Raw genomic sequence first — 7547 nt, 5'->3', positions numbered from 1 at the left:
TAGGCATTCAGGTTCCTGTCAAAAGATATATTCCCCATCGCCTCACATCACTCAGCAGGATTTATCATCTCTTTTTCAGATCCGATTACAATGGCAACATTTGTAAATTACTGATCCCTTGCTTCCCCCATAAGCGCGCATTCTGGCTGAACATATTCAAATCAATTACGCTGAAAGACATGAACTAAATTCACTACTTTTGTGTCTCCCGGTTTTATATTTCACAGTGATTGTACCCAAAATCACGACCAAAAAAAGAGCATTATGCTACAGGTGTGTCTCCTCCATTATCCATCAATCAAAGCATGAGGCAATCCAATAATAACCCCATTTATGAGCAAGCAGTTCTACCCTCACCAATTGCTATCACCAAACACATACATTGCAGAATAATGAAATGTTTCCAATCAGAATTAATTTAAAAAATCCAAATTGCATTTAAACTTACTTCCATGAAACTTAAATTCAAACCATTCCATAGCTAACAAAATCATACTTGTACAGAACTCAAATTGATTGGACTTCAAAATTCAAAATTCAGTTGTAGAAAATAAAATAGGTTATAAACCGCAAGGACCTTTGCAAATCATCCTCTGCTCTGAAGCACAATCCAAACATCACATGGTCACAGGTCAGTGCTTCCTGCAAAGAAATCCATTTTACAAACAAACCTAGGGTAATAGCACCCATATCTGTAATGCCTTTTCCTGATTAGTGATGAGCCCACACACTGTCATGTCCACGGTGACCAAGAGTGAAGCTAACATTCTTGGGAGCAGTATTACCCTTAAAATTGCAATAATCTATAGGAAAAAAAATCCAATTTAAATTTATTGTCTCTTTAGCTTGAATTTGTTTAGCTCTTTTAAACTTGCTCTATGCTGTTACTGTGCATCCGGCAAAGACATGCTCCTTGTTATTCCACATAGCCCCCCCGTTTAAGGCGGAAGACTTCAATGATTGTAGAAGCAATATAACCTCTAGTTTACCATGATACTATTAAACGGCAAGTCAGTACCCGAAACAGATTAATCTTCTAACTGGGATGTTTTTAAACTCTAAGTTCATATGTACAGATATCCATTCAGTCTGTTGACCCACGTCGAGGTGCAGGAATGAATGAATCAGCAAATGTCCCTGACCTCAGGGAGGTCATTCTAGCCAAGAGAGACAGATAAACAAGTAAACAAACAAGATCATTTCAGAATGTGTAGGTGCTGATGTGAGAGTCTCTTTACTTCACTTGTCTGGGCTGAGATGAAGACAAACCTATGAAGAGTCAGAGAAAGAGGGATCTTGGCAGGGGTTACAGCAAATGCAGAGGTCCTGTGGCAGGAAAGAGCTTGCCAGGCTTGGGAAATAGAAATACATTCACCAAATGCAAATACACACACTATACACACACACACACCCCAAAGGCTTGCTTGCTAAGATATTACAACCAGGATATTGACATTGATAAAATCCCAGATTTCTCCAGTTTAATTGTACTCATTTGTGTGAGTGTGTGTGTGTATTTAATTCTATATAATTTTATAACATGCATAGTTTTCTGTATCCACCACCACAGTCAAGATACTGGACAGTTGCAGCACCGCAAGGATCCCTCATAAACAGTCAAAAACAAACCTATTGCTGTCGAGTCGATTCCAACTCATAGCGACCCTATAGTGACCCTATAGGACAGAGTAGAACTGCCCTATAGAGTTTCCAAGGAGCACCTGGTGGATTTGAACTACCGACCTTTTATTGCTCTTTTATATCCACATCCACCTCCCTCCCACTTCCCACCCCATCCCTAACCCCTGACAACCACTAATCTAGTCTCCATTTCTAAAAAATGTTATACAAATGGAATCATACAATATGTAATTTTGGGGGATTGATATTTTTCACTCATCCTAATTCCGTCAAGATTCATCCAAGTTGTTATGTGTATCAACAGATTATTCCTTTTTATTGCTGAATAATATTCCGTTGTATGAATGTACCACAGTTTAACCATTCAGCTGTTGAAAGGCATCTGGGTTGTTTTCAGTTTGGGGCTATTACAAATAAAGCTGACCAGGTTTTTGTGTGGTCATAAGTTTTTATTTCTCTGGGATAAATGTCCAAGAGTGCAATTTCTGGGTCATGTGGTAATTGCATGTTCACTTTTATAAGAAATTTCCAAACTTTTCTAGAGTAGCTGTGCTATTTTAGACTCCCTCCAACAGTGTAAGAGTGCTCCAGTTTCTCCAGATTTTCACCAGCTTTTCACGTTACCACTTTTTTTTTTTTTTAACGATTCTGATAAATGTCAAGTGCTATCTCATTCTGGTTTTAATTTGCATTTTCCTGATGGCTAATGATTTTGAACATCTTTTCATGTGCTTATTTGCCATCTGAAAATCCTTCAGTGAACTATATGTTCGTGTCTCTTGTTCGTTTTCTAAATGGATTTTTTTTTTTACTGTTGAGTTTTGAGAGTTTTTTTATATAATCTAAACACTAGTCCTTTGTCAGATATGTGGTTTGAAAATATTTTCTCCCGCCCTGTAACTTATCTTATGGCTTGCGTTTTTATTCACATGTATCTTCCTTGGTTCCATTCATGCTGCTGGATTTCTTTCATTTTCTTTGCTGTGTAGTACTCCATTCTATCAACTGGATCAAAATGTATTTATCCATTTGACTATTGCTGGCCATTTACAGTGTTTAAGTGTTTGCTTTTACAATCAGTGTTATTATCTTGATGTGTCTCCTTGTGCACCTATGCAAGAGTTTCTGTAAGGTATAGACCTGGAAGTGGAATTTCTGGGTCATTGGGTATGCACATTATCAACTTTACTGCATAATGCTAAATTGTATCCTAAAGTGGTTGTATCACTTCACACTCCCACCAGCAGTGTAAAATTTCCTGTTGCTCCACATCCTTGCCAACACCTGCTATTATCAGTTTGTTTGTTTTATCTTTGGCAATCTGATGTGTGTATAATGGTATCTTGTTTTATTTGCATTTCAAGGATAACTAGTGAAACAGCATTCAGTCTGGACATTCAGGTTTCCTTTTCAATTAAGTGCCTGTTCAAGTTCTTTTGTCCATTTTTCTTTTAATTTGTTTGTCATTTTTTGATTGATTTGTAGTTCTTTATATATTCTCAGTACTAATCTTTCGCCACTTAGGTAGATCGCAAATACCACCTTTCAGTTTGTGGCTTCTCTTTTTACTTCCTTTGGGTTTCTTTTGAGGAACAGAAGAAGTTCTTGATTTGAATCTAGTCATATTTTTCAATCTTTTCTTCATGGTTGCAATTTTCTAGTTTTAAGAAGTCCTTCCCTACCCTGAGGTCGTAAAGTCATCCTCCTACACTGCCTCTGTAGTTATAGTATTTAAGAACATGGACTCCCAAGCCAAACTGCCTAGGTTCAAATCCTAGCTGTAAAACTTTAAACTAGTTACTTGACTTCTTTGTGCCTCAGTTTATTCATCTTCAAAGTGGAAATGATATTAGTACCTATATCAAAGGGTTGTTCAGTGGACTAAATAAGTTACTATCCATAAAGCAGTTAGAACATTGTCTGGCACATGGTGTTATGTGTTAGCTATTAGTATATTATTATCATCATCATTATCATCAAGAAGTTTTATAATATCGCCTTATACATTTAAATCTTTAAACAATCTGGAATTTATTTTTATATGTAGTGTGAAAAAATTAGTCCAACTTTTTTTAATATAAATAACCAATTTACCCAGGACATTTTTTTTTTAATTCAGCCTTTCCTCACTGAACTGCAATACCAATTGTCATAAATCAAGTTTCATTTATGTGTAAGTCTGTTCTTCCATTGGTCTGTCTATTTCTGAGCCAGGGCCACTCTGTCTTAATTACTATAGTGTTATAATGATATTTGATAAGGCTAGTTCTCCACCTGATTCTTCTTGGGGACTATTTGGGCTATTCTTGACCCTTTGTTCTTCTATATATACTTTAGAATCAGTTTTTCAGGGTCTTTGGAAAAATGCACTTGTTGGATTTTGATTGGAATTGCATTGAACCTATATATCAGTTTGGGGAGAACTGACATTTTTATGTCATTGTCCATGAACTTAGTATATATGTTATTGAATCATTTTTAAATGTCTTTCAATAGTTTTATAATTTTCTCCATAAAGTTGCTGCACGTATCTTTTAGATTTATTCCTAGGTATTTCATTTTATTGGGAGTATTATAAATTGTACCTATTTTAATTATAATTCTAACTGTTATTGATGTTTGAAATGCAATTAACTTTTGTGTTGGTTTTATATCCAGGAACCCTGATAAATTCTCTTATTAATTCTAATAATATATCTGCATATTCCTTGGGGGGTTTTATGTTTATAATCATATCATCTCAAAATAATAGCGGTATGATTTTTGTTCCCAATCCATATTTTTTATATATTCTTTATTTGCCGTATTTTATTGGCTAGGATTTCTGGTGTATTGTTGAAGAGATGTGATGATAGCAGGTACCCGGTCTTACTTCTTGTCTTAAAGAGAATGATTTCAATGCTTCACCTTCCACTATCATATTCAGCATAGGTTTTTTGTAAGTACCTTCCGTAAAGTGAAGCCATTTCATTCTACCCCTGGTTTGCAAAGACTTTTTTTTTTTTATCATAAACGTTTCTTGAATTTTATCAAATTTTTGCATCTATTAAAATGATTATATTACTTTTTTTCTTTGTTAGTGTAGTGAATCACATTAATTTTTATGCTTGAATGTTTACCCAATCTTACATACCATGGAAAGCCTGAACTAGGTCATGACATAGTATCATTTTTATACATTGTAGGATTTTGTTTACCAATATTTGTTTTAGAAGAAGCCCTGGTGGCACAGTGGTTAAAGCATTTGGCTGCTAATAGAAAGGTCAGCAGTTCAAAGCCACTAGCCGCTCTGCGGGAGAAAGATGGGACAGTCTGCTTCCATAAATATTATACCCTTGGAAACCCTATGGGGCAGTTCTACTCAGTTCTACTATGAGTCAGAATCGACCCAATGGCAATGGGTTTGGGGTTTTTTTGTTTATTTTGTTTGTTTGTTTGTTTTAGAATTCTGCATTTATGTTCTTGAGTAAGATCAGCCTATAATTTCTCTTTCTCATACTGTCCTTGTCAGTATGTATATATCAAGATTATTCCCTTCTTATAAAATTGATGGGGGCATGTTTCTTCTTTTTCTATACTGTGGAATAGTTTGTGTAAGACTGGAAATATCTATGTCTTGTATGTTGGTAGAACTCACCAGTGTTGTCTTTAGGGAATATTTTTTAATTAACAATTTGATTTATGTAATAGTTACAGTACTATTCAAGTTTTATATTTCTTACTGAGTCAGTTTTTGTCGGTTAGATTTCTCTAGAAATTTGTCCGTCTCATCTATGTTCTCAAAGTATTAGCATGAAGTTGTTCTTTATACCTTTTTATCTCTTGAATGTCTGCAGTTGGAAAATTAAATGATGTATATAAAAAGCCAAGCACTGTGTCTGGCACATACAAAGCATAAATAACAGTCACCATATTAATTTTCTATTGTATCCTCACTGCCTAGCATAGTGCTCAATAAATACGACTTAAATAATATCTACTGCTTAAATAAATATTATTTAAATAATAAACCTGTCCATGAATGTATTTGTAGCATGCAAACCTGCCCACACAGATCAGGGATGTTGCTATTATTGTTTTTGTTGCTATGTTTACACTATAACCCCTCTCCTCTAGCCCTGCCACACCCTGTGCTCTTCATGGTACTCCTGCCCTGTGATAAGCTGATCTATTTATAATCTCCCTCCTCCCTATAGCATAAGCTCCTTAATGGAAAGGACCTTCTGTGGCTGTTCATTTCTGCATCCTCCATTTGCAGCACAGTTCCTGACAAACAGTCGCCCTCAAAACATGCTGAAATAAAGGAAAGAAGGAGGAAAAAAAAGATTCTAATTTTTTGCCAAATGCCTACGCAAATTTGAAGCAATTCCCCAAGCCCAGGTCAAGCAAAGATAAGAAATTTCAAAGCTCTAATCATTCCATGAAGTCAAATTTTTACTTCTTCTGTTCATCACATTTACCCGCAGAGCATCAACACACAGTCAGGCCAGGGCCGGACTACCCAAGAAGCAACACGCATACAGGCCCAGTTGTGCCTTCCCACTAATCTACAGTACAGTTTCACCTGTCCCCCACCACAGCAAAGATGTGATGAAACCCATGTGAAATTGCTCACCACAAATTAGCAAGTAAATATAATTAAGCCTCAATGCAAACTGGTGCATATTGTTTGTGCTTACTGGTTAATCCGCCCCTAAATCAGGCACACAGCCGAAACCAAATCAAAACAGTCACCATCAAGTGGATTCCAACTCATAGCAACCACATGTGTGTTAGAGTAGAACAGTGCTCCATAGAGTTTTCAATGGCTGGCTTTTTGAAAGTAGATCCAGACCTTCTTTCCAAGGTAGCTCTGGATGAACTTGAGCCAAAAACCTTTTGGATAGCAGCCAAGCAGTTGACGGTTTGTACCACCCAGGGATGCCAGCACTCCCTAAGGAGGAGACTTTACCAATCCTTGAGCATGACACCTAATGGCCAAAGAGGGCATATTGGCTACTTTTCAAAATAGCTCCAAGGCAAAGGCAAAGAAAGGGTTTTTTAATACAAAGCCAACAGCCAACATCATCCTAAATGGAGAGACTTTGAAAGCATTCCCCTTGAGAACGGGAACCACACAAGCATGCCCTCTATCATTACTCTCATTCAACATTGTGCTGGAGGTCCTAGCCAGAGCAATTAGGCTAGAAAAAGAAATAAAGGGCATCCAAATTGGTAGGGATGAAGTCAAAGTATCTCTATTTGCAGATGATATTATCTTATACACAGAAAATCCCGAAGAATCCATAGGAAAACTACCGGAACTGATAGAAGATTTCAGCAAAGTTTCAGTATACAAGATAAACATACAAACATCAGTTGGATTCCTTTACACCAATAAAGAGAACCTTGAAGAGGAAATTACCAAGTCAATACCATTTACAATAGCCCACAAGAGGATAAAATACTTAGGAATAAATCTAAACAGAGATATAAAAAATCTATACAATGAAAACTACAAGACTCTACTGCAAGAAACCAAAAGAGACCTGCATAAGTGGAAAAACATACCTTGCTTATGGATAGGTAGACTCAACATAGTGAAAATGTCAACTCTACCCCGAAGTGATCTATAGCTACAATGCAATCCCAATCCAAATTCCACTGGCATTTTTATTTATTTATTTATTTATTGTACTTCAGGCGAAGGCTTACAGAACAAATAGTTTCTCATGAAACAGTAGTACACATGTTGTTTTATGACATTGCTTAACAACCCCACAACATGTCAACCCTCTAACTTCTCAACCTTTTTTTTTTTTTTCGTGAAAATACACATAGCCGAAGATACACCATTTCAAAAATTTCTACATGCACAGTTCAGTGACATTGACTACGTTCTTCCAATTGTGCTGCTATTCTCACTT

Source organism: Trichechus manatus, unplaced genomic scaffold, assembly GCF_000243295.1.
Source record: "Trichechus manatus latirostris isolate Lorelei unplaced genomic scaffold, TriManLat1.0 scaffold00015, whole genome shotgun sequence".
Classification (NCBI taxonomy): domain Eukaryota; kingdom Metazoa; phylum Chordata; class Mammalia; order Sirenia; family Trichechidae; genus Trichechus; species Trichechus manatus.
The sequence above is the reverse complement of the archived record's forward strand: the minus strand, read 5'-3'. Positions refer to the sequence as shown.